The 24,443-nt window shown below is 30.0% G+C and overlaps 1 pseudogene; it reads left to right on the forward strand.

Moving 5' to 3' along the window:
* Positions 1 to 5,992: 5,992 nt before the first annotated feature.
* LOC100785481 (NPL4-like protein 2) lies at positions 5,993 to 21,978 on the forward strand (annotated as a pseudogene).
* The last annotated feature ends 2,465 nt before the right edge of the window (positions 21,979 to 24,443 follow it).

Genomic DNA, 24,443 nt, shown 5'->3' on the forward strand with positions numbered 1-24,443 from the left:
TATATATTGTTAACTTATATTCCATTTATAGCTTTTATTGTTTTATGCAGGATATTTGCCCGTGAGTAGCTTTGAGGCACATGGAAAGCTGCATTTTGTAAATACTTTCAGTTTGGGCAAACCTTGGGCACTGAAAGGAAGTTTAAACTATCTTTTTATCTATTTTCTGCTGAAATGAAGTTATGTCTTAGCTACAATTTTTGCACAGTAATATATTTTGTAAAGCTTTATTTATTCACTTATAAAATAAAATACATCAACTTTTTCAACTTGGAATCGCATCGTTTTGGAATCAGAGGCCTGAGCGTATTATTGACAATACCACCTTCATTAAATAATTAGAAGTAAACAAACACATAATTAGAATTCAAAAAAAGCTTTGTTGCAAGACATTTTCTGTTGAGTAATGATATGAATACAATGTTTCAATGAAGCAGAATGCTCATGATAAGTTTGAACATGCTATCACACCTAAGCTGAAAATGCACAAAGTAGCATGCATATAGATATATAAATAACCAACGATCTGGCTAGCTAAGTTTCCTGAAAAAATGCCAGAAACAAAAGAATGTTTCTGATTAGCGTCTTTCTCCTAGACAGTAATGATACGGTTCTATGGGCAAGTCAAATGCATCTTTATTCTTTTCTACTTCTTACGATGTCGATAAGGAAGAACCAAACAATGGATTGAGATGGTCAAGCTGAGAGACAACTTGAGTTTCAATGAAGAACAAGTGGAAATGTGTGTCGATAAAAACTATAGTAAGTATATTATTACTTGAGTCACCTTGAGTTGTATATTATTATCACTTTATCAGGTGGACAATTTTAATAAACCTCCAGGGTCTTTGGCTAAATTGACACTTCCTAAGGAGTTTAAGCATTAAAAGTATCAAATTTTTGCTACTTATTTGAATGAATACTAGCAAATGTTTAACCTCACATGTTTTAGCATGGAAAAGTAATTTTTTTTACCCAAAAATAGATGTTTGGAATGCAAAAAAATTGTGTTTTTTATTTATTTTCTGAATTGGGGGTGGGGGGACAGGTTACATCAAAATAATTTGGATACATTATCATCATATTAAAATAGTTAAATCAAAAAGTTTTTTCTAAAATAAAAATAATAATTTGGAATCTCAGATTGGGTAATTATCAATGACCGAAAAAATTATAACATTAAAAGATGATCTTGATATGCGAACTGTATATTTACCATTATTAAAATATATATTTTTTATTATCATTTCGTCTTATATATGAAATAAAAGACAAAAGTTGATAAAATATTTTTAGGGATTGTATTTAAAGTCAATAAAATATTCTTTAATTTAATGAAATATATCATAATTTTAATTCGGTAAATATTCTAAAAATAATAAGCTTATTTATTCAATTATAAAATATTTGTAAGAATCTTATTAATATTAATAAAAAATTAAAATTTTTATATCAATTTTCTTCTAAGACAATAATAATTCATAAATCTCACCAAAAAGAAAGAATCTAAAGGGGTTGGGTAATCAATACTGACAAAAGAAACTATAACATCAAAAGTTCATATGTGAAATGTTTCTTTACCGTTATTACAATAGATTTTCTATTATCATTTTAAATTATATATGAAATAGAAGACTAAACTTAATAAAATATATTTAGATTTGTGTTTACAGTTGATAAAATATTCTTTAAATTAATGATATATATCATAATATTAATTCTTTAAATATTCTAAAAATTTAAAAAAGCTTTATTTATTCACTTTTGAAGGAAATCATCTTTATAGGAATTTTTTAACATTAATTACGCACTAAAATAGTTATATCAATTTTTTTCTAAAATAAAAATAATAACATATAAGTATCACCAAAAACAAAGAAAATATATACAATAAGACTTAAATATAATTTTGGTTCTCTTATTTTACTTAATATGTGATTTTGGTTCTCTTATATATTTTATTTAATTTATAATTTTGGTTCCCCTATTTTAAAAAATTTATAATTTTGATTAAATTCTTCATTTTTGTTTATGTTTTGTTTATTTTATTTTGCTTCAATTAACCCTAGACTTAATATATTAACTTAAGATACCATTAAAAAATGATTTAATTAATTAAAATTTAAGAAATTAAATAAATAAATAAAGACAAATTTAAGGATTTGACAAAAATTATGAATTTTTTAAAATATAAAAATCAAATGTCTTTATTTAAAAATAGAAGAACTAAAATTATATATTTGACAAAATAAAAGTAAAATATTACCGTGTACATTATGACTTTAGATTGTGAAATATGAAAACTAATTTTTGTTTAATATAATATAATAAATATTTTTTTCTAAAAATTTATGATTTAATAACACAATATTTGTTATTAAAATAATAAATTATTTAAATTGAAATTGATATATAAATTTATTAAAAAATTCTAATAGACTGAACTTGACATCTTTTTATAATGGACGGCCGAGTTTATTTAATGAATCATTACATTTTTATAATTTATTCAATTTATGATATTTAAAATCAGTTTTTAATTTAAAATTAAATAACAAAAATATATTATTACAAGGTAGTAATCATTTTCAGTGGTGGGGGATAGGAATAGGACAGGTATAACCTCAACACAAGCATAGATGATAATAGTTACAAAATTTTATCATCATACAAAATTGGCGACAAAGACAGGGATAATGTTGGGGGAGGAGGAAGGATCTGATATACCCATCCTATCCCACTTGGTTGTCATGCTTATTACTTATATTTTTTTTTTAAAATAATTATATATAATGATAAGATACCTATATAATTACTAAATAATCTTGTTCCTTAAGATTGTGGTCATAAATTCGATCTTTGATTTGTGCGTATAAAAAAACATATGTCGAGAGAGATTAATTCCTTAAATAAATCTCAATATTTCAAAGGATTAGTCCTTGATGAATCAATAAATACCTTGATTCACATAAAAATAAATAAATATATAATGATTAGATTAAAACATACTTTTAGTCTATCTTTTATTTTATTTTTTGATTTTAATCTTGTTGCATAGGTTTAAAAAACACATTTTAATTCACTAAGCTATTTTTGTTAGATCAATTTATCATATAACAGTGTCAAGTTAATGAATGCATATTTCAAAATAGAGTTATGATCCTTCTCTATATATATATATATATATATATATATATATATATATATTATAAACACATCTTAATATGTTAACGGTTTATGTTTTTTAGTTCATAATTTTGTTTTTTTTAAAATAATATACTATCAACTTAAACAAGTATATTTCTTGCAACAATGACCTCAACAAATTGATCAATATATATTTATTTCTTAACTTACTTTTAAAACGTGCATAAGTATGGATGACACCCGAGCCTCCACCCGTGCGGAGGCGAGGGTACCTTACTAGTTTTGCTTTTAAATTAGTCTAGTGCACAAGGTCGACAAAAAGCAGAACCTCAACTAGTATGCTATACTTTTCTTCCTGTCAAAGATCAGCCAATAACCAGCATCTTTTTCATGCTCAAAGCAGTGACAAAGCGAGGAATTTTCTTATACCTAACCCCTTAACACTCGATAAGATACCCTTTGTTGTAGGCGCTAGGAAGCTTCTTTATTACAAATTAAACGAATTAATTACATAGTAGTTACTATAACCCCAACATTGTTCCACCAACTAGGGAAAGAAATTAATCAATCATTCAATGAAGGTAAATACGGGGTTTGTGTCGATGAGCTGCACCGGGACATGCTTTTCCAAAGGGAAAGGGGTCAAGAATTCTTCATCAGATGCATGCACGTGCCGAAAGCTTGATGGTGGTGTTGCAATTGCAAGCTGGCTCTGTCAAAGTGTTGCATCTGCCTTTTTTGCTTCCTTAGAATGGTGCTCTTGTTTCCATGTTGACACAATAAACGATATTGATGGTCCTCCCGATGATGGCGATTCTTCTTCCACCTTTGCACCTTTCATTCTCAACGCCGAAAAGGAGGACTCTCTTCTGCTAGTTCCCAAATCTTGAAGCACAGTTGAATTTCAAGATATTTCAATTGGGTACACGTATGTATTGATAATCAAATCAACAATACCACGTCCGAATCATATAAATATCGTTCGTCCATCGTCCTATTGTCATGGCACGTAGTATTTGTTAACGAATTGGATACTTGTAGAGGAAAGCATATATATATATTTTCCTCTATATGCATGGTACATTGTATATATCCTTGGCTTGTTTCTTTAATTTGAAAAGTACATTGCTGTATTGCCATGATTTACGAGATAAGTAGTAATCTTAATTTTTTTTAACCATGTTATTATCGTAAGTATTTACGGACTAATTTTTATCAGAAAATTCGATTGATTATTTTTAATAGTTTTCTATTTAATTACATTTTTTATCAATCATATTTGAATTCGAAATTTTGCTTAAAAAGACTGAATTGGATTCCATTCAAACAAATAATTTATTAGTTATAATCTTAATTATGTAGGTGTGAATATTTGTATGCTCGAAACGTTTGACAATATATATAATATTCTTTACAACTTGTATTGTTATTATGCATAGCATAATTACATTTTAATATGACTATTCTCTAAGAATAAAACATTTCTCCAATGGTTATTTTTTTCAGTACAAATTTCCACAGGGAAAGGAACTATGCATCTTGAACAACAAATTGAGCCAAAAGAAAAATCCCAGCTCCAGCCACTATATAGGAATATATGTCCATTAAAGTTAACAAGAAATATCAGCTGGCAGGAATCTTGAAGACTTATGAGTTTTTGGATAGATGGTGATAAGCAAGGAACCAAAAAGATGGCATGATGCATAGTGAAGAATAAATTCTTTCTACTAATTGCTTGCTATATGTTGACGAATTCATAAGATTAAAAGTAATCTCAATTAAGCCTTTCGGCCGAAGTAAGTAAAGCCAATTCTAAAAGTTAATTAGTGAAGATTCCATATTTTGTTTCGTGTCTTTTAATTATTTAATACCTAATCAAACAACTGAAGGTATTATTTGAGGTCATTCAATTCATAATTTTTTAATTTTTTAAAAAATAATAAAATAATTGTTCTCTTAATTTTATTATATTTGGCATAAAAAAATCCACGCGCATTAAGATTTTTTTGCTTTAAACTCTAGAGCCAAAGTTTTCTCCAAAAGCTAATCTAACTAGTAGTCTTGCATAGGGGGCTAAATTTTGATCAATTTTGGAGAAATATAAACTACTAAATTATCCAACATCTAACATGTACTAGTTAGTGTCTACAATGTCACGTAAGATGACAACAATTACACATAAGCATTTCATTCATTTCACTTATGGCTTGTTTACAATAAGAATGGATTGAGGTGAATTTTGATTTAAGATGAACTAAGCTAAAAGAAAATATTTGTATATAACTACATTGAGAATTAAAATTCAGTTAAAATATTTTTTTAATATTTGAAATTCATTTTGCATCTTGACTACTAATGTAACACCCTAAATTTTGAGTACTCGGAATATATTATAAGAACTCTTATTAGGATCCTTCTGTTATATTTTTTGTAAATATTTGTTAGGCTTAAATAAATTTTTCATATTTGAAAAATAGGTCGTTTTCAGATTACTGTCTAAGATTCATTTTTGTCAATTAAGTACTTGATTTTTTTTTTGTTTCAACGTGATATTTACGGTTAGTCTCCTCCTGTTAAGTGATGACATGACAGACGAAGTGTCACGTTATCAAACCTTATCACTAACATGTCATTGCCACGTCATCCCTTTCTCTCTCTCTCTTCCCTTTTCCATTGCGCCACCACCATCCACTGGCGATTCTGATCTGAAGGAGAAGAAAAGCCACAACCTATTGAAGCAAGAAGCCAGGTACACTGTCAAGTGGGGCATGGAATCAAGATCTAATATGTATACTTTTACATCGATTCTCAATTAAATCCCAAAATTTTTAAAACCGCTGTCACGATGATGGTTATAATTCATAGTCATGACAACCTGAAGTGAGTGAGCATCGAAAATCGCCACAGGACAACAGTGTTAGACTTAAAACAAATCATTGAAACCCAATTGGGAATCCCTCATTCACAACCAAACCCTGTCCACAAACCAGAACCTCCTGTTGGAAAATCCCTAAAAGATCTCCACTGATTCATCGACATGGCCAATCCCGATGCGCCTCTCTAGGCTCTCAACCTCAGCCATGACTCCATCGTCTTCCTAGCCTACGAGGGCGAGCGTCGGGTGACCGACCCCACCTTCAACCCCACTGGCTCCTTCGGCCGCAAGATGACCGTGGACCACCTCATTGCCAAGTAGATGTGCACCACGCGCCAGGAGAATCCACACTGCGAGCTCGTCTCCTTTGACCGGGACTACGCCAACGCCTTCCAGCTCTGTGTCAACGACACTCTCGCCTTTGCCGTCAAGCACGATGAATTCATGTATGAAATCGTCTTAAAGGTGAGAAAGGTCAAGGTGGACTTCATCTACAAGCCTCATCAGCAGGGTTCGAAGGATAATCTCGTCTTTTTCAGGGATCCCAAAGAGGAAAAGTTTGTTGAGGCTATTATGGTGGGTTGGGGATGATGGAGGTTGGGTTTATTTTCATGCAGACGATAACTCAAGATAAGAAGGATTACACTTTGTCGAATAGGGAGGTGCTTCAGGCTGTGGAGTACCATTCAGATAGTAGGTTGAAGGAGTGGGTTACTATTGTGATTAAGCTTAAGGTGAATGGGGAAATGGGTGGTGGATGTGCATTTTGAAGCATTTCAAATCAGTGATGTATGTGTGAGGTTGTTTAAGGAAGGGTGGTTCCAGACAGAGATCAAGGAAGACGATGATCCCAAGCTGTCAATTGGTTACGACTCTTCTTCTTCTCTAGATCAGAATCAACAGTGGGTGGTGGTGGCGTGGTAGAGAAGGGGAAGAGAGAGAGAAAGGGATTATGTGGCAATGATGTGTTAGTAATAAGAATTGATGACATGACATTTCGTCTGCTACATCATCACTTAATAGAAGGAGAATAACGGTAGGTACTATGTTGAAACATAATTTTTTTTCAGGTATTTAGTTGAAAAAAATGAATGTTAGGTACTAATCTGAAAACGGCTTATTTTCCAAGTATGAAAAACTTACTTAAGCCTATTTGTTATTATTATTTGTATAATTATTGGCTTTGTCCAGAACATGTACTTGTGTTGTGATAGTGTGCATATTCCTATATACACGTGTGTATATTATTGTTGTTGTTGTTGTTGTATTTATTATATAATATTATATTACATTTGGTGTTTGAAGAGTATTAGACTAACTTATAGTTAAAATGCTTGAAAAATTGTTTAGGTTTAGTGTTAGTTTTATGATGACAACTCTAGATAGACCACATCATATCTTAAGTTATAGTTGTTTGTTTGAGTTGTTTTTTGTGTCGTTGGAAAACTTGCTGAAAAAGATACAATTCATTCATACACCCTAGAAACCAAAATCAACTTCTATCTTAGAGAAAATTAGCTCCAAAGTAGGTCACTTGATCATGAAAAATGCTTAAGTCTCACATTAGACAAAATAACCTCACGAACCCCTTTCTTTCCCTATGTGTTGAGGAGACTAACAAGCCTTATATGTACCAAAGAATTAAGTGGGCTTAATGTTAGGCGTAGAACCCCTCAGTCAATATTTTTATATTTCCCTTTGAGTTTTCAAACTTGGGAAATTTAGACGGCTTGAGATTGTGTTTTAAATCACAACCATGTTTTTGTCATAGTAAAAGTTATCATGGAGATTGTGGTGGACAAAGCCATTGGTTCAATGCGTTCTTGGGAGTGGTCACAAGATCATCTTCCTTTTCCTTGTTGAGAAATTGCTTCATTTGAGGTTAGGGGGAGTGAGTTCTCTTTTTATTCTTTTGTTGTATGAGTGGTAATGAGTCACGAGTAGATTGCATGATCTTAGGTTTTTTTATTATAGCAAGTTTATTTTCTTAGATGGGTTGTGAATACCTAGAAGCACTTTGTTTCTTTATGATTTGGGTGAATTTGATTATTGTATATTTTGATGTTTTGTCATTTTGATGTTCTTGAAATTGAATTTGATAATTGATGTTTGACAAACGTGCTAATTTTCTGATAGAAAATGTTAACTTAGAACATCAAAATGTGTACTTAAATGATAGAATTAGACTTTGTGTTCATCATAATAGGTTTAGCCATGGATGTTATCTAATTAAGGGATTTGATTTCACTCAAAAAGGATTTATATAACTCTAGATATTCCAATTTTAGTGAGTAAATGTTAAGTTGTCAGAATTATACGATCAATTTGTGTATTTCCTAATTTTAGGTTTCTAAACGATTGAAAGGGATTTTGAGGTCAGCATAGAAGTTGTACATAATTGTCTTATCTTTCTAACGAGATAAGAACCAACTTAATAGGATTAGTACAATTCTAGACATGATTATTATACTATATGAAGGTCATAGTAATGTAGGAGGAAAATGAGTGTGTAATATTGATATCATAATGAGTGGTAGTACGATGCATGATGTTATACTTATGATTTGACGAATAAAGTGATTTGATGATATTGTTGTGTAAATGAATGAATGTGCCCATGATTGATATTGTGACTAAATGCATGATGTCCACGAGTATATGCGAAAGTAATATGCCATGATATGCATATGTGTTGTAAAAAATGTTAGGAGAACCTACCCCTATAGGATAAGAATCTCCAAGGGAATTCAAAAATAAATCATATGCATATTGTCTATGAACCATACATCATGTTGTGCATATGTGTTTTGAATTGAAGGATGTTTATGAAACTAACTGGGGAGGTCATGAATGAGTTGACGTATGACGTTGACCTTGGGGGTGCAATGGTTTGGAATCTCCTTTAAACTCATGCTGATCACATGTGTTGGAGTATCCTTGCAAGGTTGAAACTCCCTAACTTGCCGTCGACGGTGTCATCTCAGTGAGAGTAATAGTGTCAGGTTGTCCATTGTATCAAAATTCGTGGACTACAAGTACTCCCAAACTACATTCAGTGTTTTTTCAAAATGATATTACATGCATACGAGTCTATGATTCTAATCTGTATTGCATTTCGTGTGTGAATTTGTGTATAAAATGTTTGATTTGGATGAGGCATGCTTGTGCTGTAGAACACAATTTTTTATAAATGTATCTTATATCTTTATGACTTCCTTAATGTTTATAAATGTTTTAATTTTGATGAATTAAATAATTAAATTTTATAAATAGTATCGTAGATAGTAATAAGTATTTATTGAGATGCCCATAAATGTTAGAAAAAGTTGTTGAATCACAATAAGTTTATGTTTTCCTTATTTTATATATGGTGCACCTCATGTTGTGTTCTAATGTTTGATCCTAGTTTTGTGTTGTGTGCTAGAGTTTTTCGAAACACAAATGATGCAAAATACTTAATGTAATGTGTTAAATTCCTAATTAAGAACTTTAATTTAAAACTTTACTTAAAAGAAAATCAAATTCCTCATCAATTAAGGTTATATTTAACAGAATTAGCTGAAAAATTAGTTGGTAGCTAAAAAATTAAGTTATTAAATTATAAATATTTGATAAAATTAAGTATTAAAATAACAAAAAAAATGCAAAACGATAAAAAATAATAAATCATGATTCATTTAAAAAAGATAACTAAGAAATTGAATAAATATATTGAGAATAGAAATAAAAAAATATAAAAAAGTTAAAACTAAAAGGTAACGTTTTAAAATATGTTACTTTAAATAGTGATTTAAAAAATAATAAAAATTACTAAGAAATTAATAAAAAAACTTATTTATCAAATAATCAAACAAATTTTTTAGTTTATAAAAAAATAAGAATTGACTAAAATGTTTTGTTAAATATAGCCTAAATTAATATGCATTAATAAATTAGTTTAGTTTATTACAGAAAAATGCTTAAAAATATAAGCAATTATAATTCTCTAGTTATAAAATTTGTAGTATTGATAAAACATATGTATATATAATATAATCATATAACTTTTTTTTCCTCTATAGATATCTTTGTTTAGAGAAAATCTTGTTTAAATTAGTATAAAAAACTAAACATGGATGCTTTCCTCGACCAGAATATTGGAATCTTAGTTTGTTATACTGTAAGATTAATTTCTTCCACAAAACTCAACTCCTATTATTATAAGTGTTTAATAAAATAGACACATAAATGTATGAAAATCAAACTAAAATTCCATAGCATAATATTAGTGTATATTTTATTCTTATAAACTCTATAAACTTCATGTAAGTTATGAAAAATATGTCAGTTTTCTTATAACTGTTTTTAATCATCTCCCGTGGCTATACAGTACGGTCAAAAGAGAGAAAAACACATGGTTCAAATAGGTTCCACCTGTCAAGTTAAATTACCTCAGAGATTGTAAAGTTTTCAACAAGAAAAAATGTGTAAAAGTATCATTACTTAATTCAAGTAACCCAAATATTAGTACACATGTAATCAAACCAACCCTAGAAAATTCAAAGTAGCCTTAATGGCGGACACCACGTTGGAGGGTTTCGTTAACTGGCTTCCTTTGAACAATAATGTTTCCTTTTATGTGTGCCTTGTGCCTCCTTAGGTTGCTTGTGTGCTTATGAAACTGGCGGCAACTATATATAAGAGGAATTAACTTGGAATATCTGGTTATAAGTGGTTGAAGAGACAATATACATCGAGGGGAGACAAACTTTCAAGCCAGGAATTTTACTGAATATATCTTTAAACAAGCATAAATTGTTCGCTCCAAAGTTGAAGCAAGGATTTTTATTTTTTTTTTAAGTTAGAAAGAAAGAGATCTCAATAAAGCCAAATCACTAGCATATAATAAAGAGAGATCTGGGAGATCAAAGTCTGGGATTTCCTTTATCAATGAGTGAAAGTAACAATAGCAATTGATTTGAGTGAAACTAAATTATATATATATATATATATTAAAGTAATATTTTAAGTTTAAATCATAAATAAAAAAAGTAATTGGGCCAATACTAGTAAAAGTAACTAATTAGATTTTTTTGGTAAGAAATTTTATTCAATAAAATTAGTAAATATTTCGTATTTATATATGATAACATAAATAAATAAAAAATGATTGAAAGCAACTATACAGTTAACGTGTCCAATTGATAAAATATCCAACGGACACATACTTTGTGGGTACTAGCCAAATGATAAAAAAAGCAGTCCCCAGCAATAGTACGTGCATTCCATTTTATCTGTTTCAGAAACGTAGACACTTCACGATTCTCCTACATGAAAATGCAATGCTTTTTAGTTGCGTTGTCAGTTTTTTTTTTTTTTTTTTCCCTGTATGATATCGTGAATGTGATGGCTTTGCATGCAGTACGTCAGTGTCTAGGGCTTCAAGATTTCAATTCACCGGCACCCCAATGCCTTTCGTCCAACGCATTAGGAGGGTTGTACCCAGCCAAAGCAAAAAAGCCAACTAAAGCTAAACCTTACCCATCTCATTTTTCGATACCTATTATCTTCATCGTCCTTTTTGCTTTTTTGGCAACACATATATCGTGTTGGTCCTATATATACTTTCTTTTTATCCTGGAATAATAATTTTTTAGTAACATGAGTGGTACACATGCCGTATTTGAATGGAGTGTTGATTATATTATATTGTTCATTTAATCATATGAGATTGTATAGTCTTAATTTAGTGTGGATCCTTATTATGAAATTAATGATCGATCTTGAACGATAAAATTAAAGTGGATAAAAAAGAGAGAAAAAACAACGATACTTATCCTAATTGTTCATTTGAATGGAGTGTTTTATTCTTTGTTTTTTTGAGATGTATATAGAAAACATAAAAAAGAGAAAAAATAATAATGGTCTTCAGTGTTATGTATGGTGACAATTTGTTGTGATTAAACAACGGAACTTATCCTAATTGTTACATGAATGCGCATATGGGCTGCATTGTGGTACCAACGAATTATCTTCTTTTTAGCTTCTTTGCTTTATATTCCTCTTAGGTGTAAAAAAAAAATCATTCAAATTGATTCAGATTATACCTTAACTTAAATCGAATTGATTTTTATCTAAATTAGTTCAAGAAAAAAGTAGTGTACTATTTTATAAAATCAATTCAATCAATTGAATTGTTTCTATAAAATTGGTTCGGTTAATCGAATCGATTTTTACTTGAATATTTTTTATTTGAACAAAATAGTTCGAAAACATGTTTGAAATTGATCCAACTCTTAAAACTAGTTTAAAATTAGTTAAAAATTAATTCGATGTAGAACCAATTTTTTTGAAACCAGTTTGGTTTTGAATCGATTTCCAAACCAATTTGACTATTTAAATATAAAATCGAACCAATTAAAATAATTCAAAAGCAGTTCGATTCGGTTTGGTTTTTCATCGAACTAACTTTTGTACTTGTGACATCCTTTATCCCGATATACATATTTATATAATAAAATACATGAAAATGCAGAGTTATGTAAAATAATTTTATTTAATAAATATAAAGGAGTTCATGTGGGTAAAAGATTCACATCTGCGTTAATCACCAAATTAAAAACTTATCAATTAAGGGTATGAAAATATTTTTGTTTCAAAACAAGGTCGTCCAAAACTCCAGAGAATAAACTAAAGACTCGACATATGAAACAAAAATGATAAAAAGTACATGTCCAAAACTTCATGCAATTAATACAAAACCCCATGTCCTAATGTCACATCCTATCAGGACATTGTGTCTTAGTGTCCTTTAGCACAAGATTCTTTAAAGTCATTCACTTAACCATCTGCTTCCACAAACACAAGGTTTAAGATCATTACAAGATTCAAACACAAACAACACACATGGAATGAGTTATCACATTCCTAAACAGATAGAGACAAATGAAAAGCACATCTATATATAATATAAGTATAACAAGCTCAACTGAGCACAATTCACATCATTTTACCACTCATTGCATATCATCACTTGTCCCAAAGATTGAATCACAAAATCACATTTCACACTTTCACATTAATCACGTGTTTAGAACAACACATCTCAAGTATAACACAACATCTCACACTCACACAATTCATTACCCACCATCACGTAACAAGTCACAATGATTATTACATAGGCGTTATGCAATAAATACACTAAGATTCAATCTTATATGCAATGTGGTATCATGTCAGTGAAAAACCTTGTCGAGCACCTAGGAGTATATGACAATACAGGTCACACACCGGTAAGTCAAGTCACTCTCACTAGGTAAAATCATAGAAAGACCAGTTAGAGTCACACTATTTTGCAGAATGCTCTAACCATGTAAGATCAGCATAAGCTTAACGGAGCATTCAAATCGAGTGTATTTACCCCCAAGGCCTAGAATCCAAAGAGTCCGTTAGGGCCTATCCTTCTTGATTCAGGTCCAACCTAAAAAATATTTTAACACGCAGACTCTATTTATAAACTATACAAAATACACAACTCCTCAATTGTTCTCAAAATAATTTTAACTCATCACGTCTCAAAGTGATTAAACTCGTCAGGTTCCCACATTGGATCCCATCACAATACTTGTCGTCCTTAATGGGTCTTAGAGTTGTGTGATTGTACATTTCATAGTTCACAATTCAATGCATACAATATTTCAATACACATGTATCTTATAATTCAACATATACTTAATTTATCACAAACACTCAATATCAATCATAATGTTATAATCCCAAAATAATGTTATCACACCTCATGAATCATATACACATCACACAATATTAATATATACATGACACAAACATAAACTTTACCTATGAACTATGCAGTACACACAACTATTCAATTGTTTTCAAAATCATTTTAATTCGTCGCATTAACTCGTCGCCCTTAAAGGGTCTTATAGTTGTGTGATTGTACAGTTCATAGCTCACAACATCTCAATACATGTGTAATCTCATAATTTAACACATATTCAACTTGTCACTTACAAATAGTTTATCGCACTTCCATAATCCCAAGACAACACGTTATCACACGTCATGCATCACATACATGTCACACAGTAATAATATTAATACGTTATGTTCATATGATTAAACCCCTCAAACAACTTCACATAATCATATCAAAATCAAAGGAATCAAAATCATAGGTCAAAACATGAAAACACCAAGAACACTCAATTTTATCAACCAATTCGCATTAGGGCATCAATTGGCTCGTCAAACATAACAATCTTGTGATTGTAATCATAAATACATAATTACAAATACAATAAATATCCCAAAATAAACTCCAATTTGATCCTCTAAGGATCCTTACGCATGTCCATTCTAACCTCAATTGCAATAAACTCATTCCTTACCTCTAAGCAGGCTCACATGTGTAGTCTGACAGCGATAACGACATTTCTAGCAGTTCCCTAAGATGCCTCAAGTTTTTCCTCTGGTTGTTTTGTTAGGATTTTCAAGCGTTAGAGAGAAGGAGAAGAGATTAGAGCATCAATTTTATTGTCTCTGTGCGATGGACATTTCTCTTTCTACATATATTAATTAGCAAACCTCAATGGTGTAAATATGCTAAAATGAGTTTTGAAGGTGGTGTCCAAATTTTAGGACGATTCAACGGTTAATGAGTATGTGATCATAATTTTACTGGGATAGATTTGGGTGTATGCGAGTAAAAATGGTGTTGGGAAAGGAAGAAGAGAGAACAAATTTGCTCATTCCTTACCTCTAAGCAGACTCACGTGTGTAGTCTGACAGCGATAACGACATTTCTAGCAGTTCCCTAAGATGCCTCAAGTTTTTCCTCTGGTTGCTCTGTTAGAATTTTCAAGCGCTAGAGAGAAGGAGAAGGGATTAGAGCATCAATTTTATTGTCTCTGTGCGATGGACATTTCTCTTTTTACATATATTAATTAGCAAATCTCAACGGTATAAATATGCTAAAATGAGTTTCAAAGGTGGTGTCCAAATTTTAGGGCGATCCAACGGTTAACGAGTATGTGATCATAATTTTACTGGGATAGATTTGGGTGTATGCGAGTAAAAATGATGTTGGGAGAGGAAGGAGAGAGAATAAATTTGGAAGGAAGAGAGAGCATATAAACATATCGTAAATATAAAAATTGACCTAATATGTCTTTATTTATAATTATGATATTCTGAGCTTATTATTTACTTTATTTTTTTATTTTATTATTTTATAAAAAAAAACTCTTTTTTACTCTTTCATTAAATAAATAATTAATTAAAATATTTCTTTATTTTCTAAGATATCATTTTATTCTATTTATTTTTAATATTATGAAATTTTTATTTTAATTAATAATTTTTTTCTTTGATTTATTTAATTTTTAAATATTTTTTTATTTTACAAAAAATAAGATGTTAAATTAGACCCTACCTCTTACCCTTCACGTGGTTTGCTGTTCGTCGACTTTTTTTTATGCAACCGCCAAAATAAAGCCAGCCATATACAGTCAATGTGAGGGCCAAGTCTCTTGAAACTTGGTGCTAAGATAGTGGTTTAATGTATTTTGTTAACTGTTCAGAGATCAATCGACAATTTGATTGATTTATTAATTTATATTAATAATATTGTAGGGTCATGAAAACATTGCCATATTTGAGGCTATAATTCGTAGACTACCTCTTGCAGCAAATAACTAAACAGTGGAGAATATTGACATGCAACTTTAGGCCATGGCCCATTCTTGACCATTTTGTTTGATAGACATACAACTTTACAATAATATACACATACTTTACTCAAGAATATTCTTTAAATTTTTTCTCATAAGAAAAGAAACATTCCTCAAATTTATCAAATAATTAATTACTATTAAAAAATCTCAACTCAAACCTTTAAGACAATAGGTTCATTTAATTTGTTCTGACATTTAAAAGTCATCATTTTATTCCATCATTTCTAATTAATTTGAAACTTCCTTTTGACACAATTAACAACTTCAGCATCACATTTTCATTTACCAAGTGTTAATTATATTAAAATTAAATTTAACATGTAAATCAATATTGTACACATCATTATGATTTAGAATTAGTATTTTTAGACAATTCACTACACATGATAAATTTTTATTCTTATATAAATCAAATTTATAATAAATAAATATTTTTAATATACAGATTATATTACAATTAATCTTTTGGTAAAGCTATAAATTATATTATAATAAAAATTAATAAATAAATAAATATATCTGAATATATACACTATATTTTGATAATTCAAATTGTGATGTAAATTTATTTTTAGCTATGGGCAATTTCTTAAGAAACTATCAAAATTCAAATTAGAGATAGAGATAAATGACGGTAGATTGAAAGATATAAATGATTAAGATGAAGTATACATATAATGGTAAAAAAAGAGTAATTTTTTTTGGGTTAATTAAGTTTTTAGTCCCACAAGTTTTTTAGCTTCTAATTTTTAATCCTTCAATTTTTTTACAACTTTAAATCTTCTATTAATTTTTTGTCATCACTTTTAGTCCCTCTAATTTTTTTACTCATTTTTAATTTCTCATTTATTTTTATTGCTCAAAATTAGTCTCAAATATAAAATTAATGAAGGACTAAAAATGGATAAAATATGGACTAATTTTGAACAATAAAGATAAACAAGGAATTGAAATTGAGAAAAAAATTTAGAGGGGCTAAATATATTAACAAAAAAAATTACCGAAGGACTAAAATTTTTCCAAAAAAAATTTAAAAGACTAAAATTTAAAATCTAAAAAATTTGATCTTAATCATCTTTTTCTTAATGTGTAAAGAGAGTAGTTTTATATGGTTGATAGAGATTTTCTTTTTACTACTTGCAAGGATAATACGTGAAATGTTTAGAAGTTATAAGATTGATTTAGTAGGAAAAGAAGAAGAGAGAGATTCCATTCCCATGCTAATAAAAAATTGATAATAAATAATTAATATTTATCAATAAAAAAGTAAATGAAATGATAGGACATAAAAGAGAGAATATTGATAATGTCTGCTGAGAGAATAAAAAGAGTAACGATCTTACTTCTAAGTTCTGTATTATATTCTAACTTTTCTTACATATGACAAGAAGATGTATTTTAATTAATTTCTTTTTTGTTTTCATAGTTAGTATTAGTATTAAAATGATAGTTTTATTTTATTAAAGTTTGTAAAAAAGAATGTTAAGGAACACATATATAATTAAGTGTGAGTAATAGATCTAGCTAGATACGAATATATAGATGCCCAAAGAGATTGACAATGGAGACTAATTAAAGTTGCGGCTACTTAAATATGAGTCTAAAGACAAAATATAAATGAATAATTTAATACATTATTCTAATCCTACCCATTTTCATCAATATGTTATCCCTTCAGTAATTGTAGTTCAAGCAATCATGCCGTCATCCTCACCAAACTATTTTTGAATTTTCAAAATAGCAAAGGTTTGTTCCCATTCGTAGTTTGAATTAAGTTCAGAGTCTTGGAAGTTCTATATATTATTGATTTATTCATTGAAAGTGAAGAATTAATTACCTTCACGGGGAAGGAGTAGCGAGAAATGAGAATGGAGGTAGGTAGAGTAGAACTGAGAGGAATCGCGCGTGTACACCAAAAGGAAGATGCTTAAAATTCAAAAAACAAGAAAACAACAACTTTTTGTTCGTGTGTGCATACAAGCTAAACCATTTGCAAAGCAACAACCTTGAACATAATATTAACTTTTGTATTTTTCTTCTTTCCTTAATTAGCTTTTAAAACTGAAGTCTATATCTTATCCTTTCGCATCTTTCATCCTTGACTCCTACGACTATTGTAGTAACCTAGATAGATTCCCTAGTTCACAACTATGGGAGGCTTTTATTTTCACGATGATTATCTGACCCAAATGCGCACCTGTGTAAAAATTTCATTTAAGCACTTGTGTTAGTTATATATACTATACGTGCGTCCAGCGCATACATGTGTATGCTGTTAAAGTTATAACTTGTAACAGAATTCACAAAATATTTCCATCCCCTAACTTCTGGGTAAATAATGTAGGAAAATATGCCTCTTTTACACTTTTATTTTTTCTCATTTACGTCTTTCTTTTTTAATATAAAAGGGAAAGATCACCTTCACTTTTTCTTCTTAAAGCTTAATTACTATTTCACTCCCTAAATTTGGGAGTATATTTTTTTTATATCTGAAATTTAAAAATATTTTTTTTAGTCTCTAACATAATAATAAATTAATACTTTCTGGCAATTTTAAATACTTTGTGGTGGATTTTTATCACTTTGTAACAGTTTTCAAATACAATTCAAGTGGTTAAAAAATAAAAATTAAATTAAGGCAACTAAAAATCATCATAAAATATCAAGTTATTATGCCAGGAAATAAAAAAAATATAAATTTCAAAATTTAAAAAAAAAAACATTTTTAAATTTCAAGGATTAAAATAACACATACCCAAATTGTGGAACTAACACAGTAATTAATTAAGTCTTTTTTTTAATAATTTCCATAATAGATAAGTATAAAATACTTATAACACTGATCGATGAAATAATTTGATGCTGAAAAACGGAGTATATTTTTTTGTCAACGCCACTTTATTGTTTTTAAAAATATTTCAGATATTGCAGTTAGCAATGTTGATTTCTTTAACATAGTGGCAGAAAGTGGATAAAGAAGAAGCATTTAAAAGGGGAAAAAAAGAGAGTAATTGTGTGCGTGCAACATTGTTAGACATAAAAAATTATAAAATGTTATAGTGTAATATTACTCAACTTTTTTTATAATTCTATTTTTTCATCTCCTTCATCATATTAACCGTTTTACGTGTGTTACATTTCTCTCTTTTTTTGTTTATCTTTATTGGTGTGAATTGATTAGCTGTGTCTGCTAACTATCAACAAATGATTTCCTTTAGGTAACTGACTTGAGGAAAGTAATTATGTTTCTTAATTGGATTTCTAGTCCACTCCACAGAGTTTCTAGTAATTAATGAATTGAAGTTTCTACGATAAGCTATTCTTATTTGAAATTGTGGAAAAAGAAAGTTATAAATGACTAAAAGTTGTCAAGAAAAAATGTAAAGAAAATTGTAAATGATTGAAAGGGTAAAGGAAATATGTAACTGCTAAAAGCGGTAAAGGAAAGTTATAAATGACTAAAAAACGATAATGGAAAAGCTATAAATAAAAGATAAATGACGGGAAAAGAGTAATTTGATTGATTTGGTTGTGGTCCTCTTTTACATTTGGGTTTGTCCTATTTATAAAGTTTTCCCGGCAAGCTGTTTACAAGGCACGCCAGTTATTTTCTAGCAACTATCCATGATCCTAGATTTTAGGATATCATGGATTACATGATTTTAACTTCCTAAATTGTGGTCCCACATTTGTTATTTTCTACTAACAACTTCTCATGCTTTTAGGAATCATGGATTTACATGCATTTGAACTTGGAAAAATTGCTTGCAAATGTCTTTCACGTTCAAGTACTCCTTTCGAGTCGACAAAAATTAATTGGCAATTGACACCAACAAAAATTAGTCGGCAGTTGTCTGCCAACAGAAAGTAACTGTTAGCCGTCAACTGACAAAAATAGTTGTTAGTCATAAGAAATGATTCTTAGTTGTTAGTCATTAGAAATGATTATTATAGTCTTCAATCATCTTTAACACTAAGACAGGCTAGAATCTATTGATCCATATTAGTCGATGATCATCTACTGAATTAGCTGTTAATTGACAATAAATGACTAGTCTCAATAACAAACTTCTTTGGTGTTAACACTTTCTTTATTAAATATGTACAATTTCTTTATTCTAATCTTATGTATAAATATAATTTCGTATTACTATATTAAGTTTAATCCTATACCCCCTTCTGTAGCTCTAACGTGCATAGTTCTGAGAGAAGTTTTATTTATACACAACATTTTTATATTAAATAAAAAACAAAATGAAGTTTCCATAATCAATGTCAAATGTTCATCACCAACTTGAGGTGAGGAATATTCACAATAGAATCTAGAATCTTCTATAGTTTCTTATAAGCCAAGCTTTGGTGTGGACACCTACAACAAATTCGATACCCAACTCAATATATAGAGAGAGGAAGATAAAATGTTTGTATGTACCTAGGATTTTTTTTTCAACTTACACTACAAGAAAAATGCCTTATACCTACAAACACATTTATCTACAGACATGAATTAGTGTAGGTAAACTTTAAAAATACTTTATTACCTACCATTGTTTAATGTAGGTTAAATTCAAAGACTTATACTTACAGTTTTTAGTATAGGTAAATCTTGATAAAATATAAAAAAAATTACCTACAACTATGTAGTGTAGGTAAAACCTTATTAAAACTTATACCTACAGCCAAATTGTAGGTAAAATAAAAAAGATTTTTACTTACAAATGGATGGATAGTGTAGATAAATTAATGGAATTTTAAGATACTACTAGTATTTAATTTGAATTAGGTGTTTACTCTTATTTTAATTGTCATTGTCAGCTTCTGCGCCCTCCTCTCCATCTCCTGCTACACCAAGTTCGCCGTCGACATGCCCGTCGTCGGCAGCGCCTTCAGCTACCTCCACATCACCTTTGGTTCGTGCTTTCCAATGCCGTCGTCGCTAGAGGCTTGAAGGCATACCTAGGCACCACAATCGGAATCTACTCCGCCAAATGGCGCCTCACGGTGCCGTCTCCTCCCAAAGGCTTTAACAAAATAGACTTCATTGTTGTCGTCGTCATTTTGCTCATCACTCTCGTCATCTGCTATAGGTTCTTTCCACAATTCTTACAATGAAGCTTCATTCTCAATCTTGAGACTCTTGTGTTATTAATTACAATATAAGCCTTAGGGTTTTCTCATTCCTATCTTTTACAAATTTGATTTTGATTTTTAGGTCATTTCATTTGTTTCTTACTTCGATTTCTATGGATGAATTTTTTCTTCGGAATAAATTAGATGTTATACAATTATAGTGGGATTATTATTATCATTATCATTATGATTTTGTTTTCAATATAATCAAAATCTTTATTGTCTTCACTGTTGTTCTTCTCTTCTTTTAATTCTGTGTAAATATCCTAACAATGTTGATATTGTCATTTATTTCTTTGTTGTTTGTCACACAAGCTGATGATAATTGGCAATTCCTTTTGACACTTCAATTGGTTAGATCATGGTCCCTTCCCTTGTGAGCGATTGTAGCTGGCTATCCCCTGTCTGATGCCTTCCAAGCCTTGAATGGGAAATAATTGACTGGTTGAATTATAATTGCATGTGTTTTGTTTCGGTGTACAGATTTTGTACTATAACACTGCTTGCCTTTTGGATTCATGTTTTTGCTAGTGGCAACATCCCATTTAGTCATACAAGGTTGAAATTCTCCTACAAGGCTAGTAATTTTGCTGAGAAAATATACCAGATTTTGATTTTGATTCTTTTAGCATGCAACTCTATATCAATGTTGATGCACTATAATACGACGTAGCTTAGGCATTTGAATGCTTTTTGAATCATTGTATTTGGCGTATTTGGTTTGGTAGTTAGTCAATTCAATGCATGGATTTTACGCAAAAAACATTAAAGTTTTCCTTTGTTTAATGCACGCCTACACAAACACACCTACACTAGAGATATATATCAGTTATGGCTTTGTGTTCAGTTTTTCTCAATCTTCATCTTCTGCTTTTTGTTTGTTTGACCATAGAAGCTTTAGTTGTGGCAAAGCCTTCAGTAGCTAGTTACCTTAACCAGGAGATACTGGCAAAGCAAGAAGCTGATAGAGTGCATGGATTACCTGGGCAGCCTCCGGTGAAGTTCAACAATTTGGTGGTTATATCACTATCAATGAAACTCAAGGAAGAGCACTGTTCTATTGGTTTTTCGAGGCCACTCACAAACTAGAACAAAAACTTGTTCTCTTATGGCTCAATGGAGGTACTTTTTTTTACTAACCCAGCTCTTCATGTATATATTTATATTGCAATCGTTTTTATTTAGTGTTCACTCTCATGACTAATACACGATAAGTTAACGAAAGGTAAGGGTAATTTCTAGTGAATTTATCTTTTAAATCTTATAGGCTGGTTTAATCTTTATCTTTTGATTTTAACATGTATTAAAATGAATAGAGAGAGATGAATTTTGTGATAATTTATGAAAATGAATGGAAGATAGTAGTTATTTCACACTTAAATTACAGGGATGCTGATTGTAATCAATCATTTAATTTTTCTTGATGTCAAGAATCACAAACCAAAAGGTCAGGAAGTGAGTGCAACAGGAGTAAACATTGATAATCACATGAATAAAGGCAGTGGCTGGATTAACTCAGCATAACAATGCAAAGCTTGTTGCTGATTCCAATTTTTCCAAGGCTAAACCAGAACATTCTTTTGGACTCACAATTCAAACCGCCAGAAGCTTCACAACTAGTTTCTGTCTTCACTATTTTATTCTTGTTTGGTTGCTCAAATTAAATGCATTGTTCTAATTTTTTAACATTGCTATTTTTCTTTGTAAGGAAAAACACACCCAACTCAATTTTTTTCTTTTGACGTCCACCCCAACCCAATTATGTGTGTTTAAGCTGTATTAGCAGTGTGATTTGTTATATTTTGTGAAAACTGGGAATTTAATTCTGTAATTATCTATTTGTGTACTGGACTGGCTTTATTGCAGAAGCAAAGGAGACACTCTCTTGTTTGGTTACTTCCTTTTCTCTCACTCTGGTGTCTTACAGATGAAAATGTATGTTTCTACCATTTTTGTTTGTTTTCAAAATTAATACACTAATTTCAATTGAACCTTTCTCTTTTATATTGGGATATGATTGATGTTTAATAGCTTTGTCACAGCTTAGAGGGAAATGTTGGTGCACTCACAAATTTTGAGGTCCTTGATTTCTTACGAGCTAAAGGAGCTTCAAAGGATCCAACAAGAGTTATTACCAAAGTAGCGCAATCTGAATACAAGGTTAGATTTTATTTTTCTAATAAATGGGAATACTTGTAAGTTTATTGGTAGATGAATGTGTTGTATATCTAGCAGGTTTATGATTATTTGGTTAACACTCCTGCCTCTATTCAAACAAGAGAGAGCATCAATGAGTTCTTGACAAGTGTTAAACAATATGACCTAGCAAAAGTTGAGGTTCTGAACATATTAAACATTGAGCCAGTTGCTGATTTTGAACTATACCCAGTAAGTATCAAAATTTTGATTTTCCCATTTATGTTACACCTAAGCATTTAGTTAGAAGTTTTTAGCTCTACAAATTTTTAGTTGTGACCACATTGTCTGCAATCCTTGAAGTTTTTGAATTTCTTTAAATAATTGACAACTTCTTTTTAACTTGTCAATTAATTAAAAATCCTTTTTTATATAGCTTTTAAAATATTTATTATTTCCTATTAAAAATATTTATTATTAAAATTAAAAAATTAAAATTTATCATAATTTATGATTTAATAATAATAATAATAATAAAATATAATCCCAGTATATATACATATTATTTTCTATTACTCTTTTTTAATGCAAAGCTATATAAAAAGGCATAGATATTGTATTAGTTGGTACATAGTATTTATATTGCTGTCTCACTTGACCAAATTTTATATTTGTTCACCAAACAGGTAAAGTAAATTATATCTTCCCCCGCTATTGTTGGTTTGTATTCAATGATGGTAGGTGATATATTACCAAACAGTTTTTGACAAGTCCACTTCTACCCTCTTTGTGGCTTCTGTAAGTTATATATCCCATCAAATTTGTTATGACGATCCACCACATGATTTTTAGTCATTTTTACTCATAACCTTCTGCTTGTTATGTTTTTGTTAGGATCAAGCTGGTAAGGTGCCTCTCTTTTGGGGAATCACAACTGATGGATACGTAGCATTTGCTGATGATGTAGATTTGCTTAAAGGTTCTTGTGGTAAGTCACTTGCTTCTTTCCCTCAAGGTGAGTTTCTTTTTGTTCCAGCATATCACAATCCTCAACATTTTGGCAACTATTTGTTCCAAGTGATCCCAGATTGGATCATTTCCTCCCTCCCCTTCAAGATGATGATAATTCATAATATGAGGATTTTTACATTGACGCTGTCTATGTTTTGTTTCTTTTTTGTCCCCCGGAATTGTAAGTATTCCCTCAGTATTGACATTGTTATTTTGTAAATTGTACAGGATGTTTCTACTGTACAGCAGTTGGAGGATTGAGATGCAATGAGAATCCAAAGAATAAGATTACTAAAATACCTGTTGAGGAAGAGGAAATCTGGGGTGCATTCTTCAAGGTAACGAGATGACATGAGTTTAAATATAATTACTGGTGCTGCTCTCAATTCTCTTTGCAGAATATTTTT

The sequence above is a fragment of the Glycine max genome, chromosome 5 (genome assembly GCF_000004515.6).
Source record: "Glycine max cultivar Williams 82 chromosome 5, Glycine_max_v4.0, whole genome shotgun sequence".
Lineage (NCBI taxonomy): Eukaryota > Viridiplantae > Streptophyta > Magnoliopsida > Fabales > Fabaceae > Glycine > Glycine max.